Here is a 574-nt window from a genome sequence, read left to right on the forward strand (position 1 = left end):
CACGACCCCCACTCCTCTTGACCGAGACCCCCACCCGCTCTTGTTCTCTAGCGTCGCCAAGCACCCCGCGCCCGACCCCTTGCCGCGCCGGAGCCCCACCTCGCCGGCGTGCCCACGCCGAGAAACCGTTGCCTACCGCCATCGCCCGACGCCGCCTGGAGCTACCTCGCCGTCGAGTTGCCGCCTCGTCGCCGGATCTCGCTTCCCCGACTCCTCCCCGAGCCCCGCTGCCCTTGACCCTACGGATCCGCGGTGAGGCCCCCGGCCTCTCTTCCCCTCTGCTCCTCGCGTCGTCCCGCAGTCGTGCACGCGCCGCCCGGTGCTCGTGCTCGGTGAGCACGCGCGCACCCGCTCGTTACCCGCACGCCAGCCTCGCTTCGCTGTCAACGCCGTTCGCACCGCACGTGCGCGTCCCGCACCTCGCTCGCCCCTGCTGCGCGCTCCGCCTGCCCCCTTGCCGCGCACCCGCACGCACCTCCTCCCCTACTCGCAACGGCACGTCTTCCCGCGCCCAGCGCCGTTGCCGGCTGCGCCCTTCGCATGGCGCGGCTCCGGCCGCCGCACCTGCTACTGC

This window comes from Triticum aestivum, chromosome 1D (genome assembly GCF_018294505.1).
Source record: "Triticum aestivum cultivar Chinese Spring chromosome 1D, IWGSC CS RefSeq v2.1, whole genome shotgun sequence".
Classification (NCBI taxonomy): domain Eukaryota; kingdom Viridiplantae; phylum Streptophyta; class Magnoliopsida; order Poales; family Poaceae; genus Triticum; species Triticum aestivum.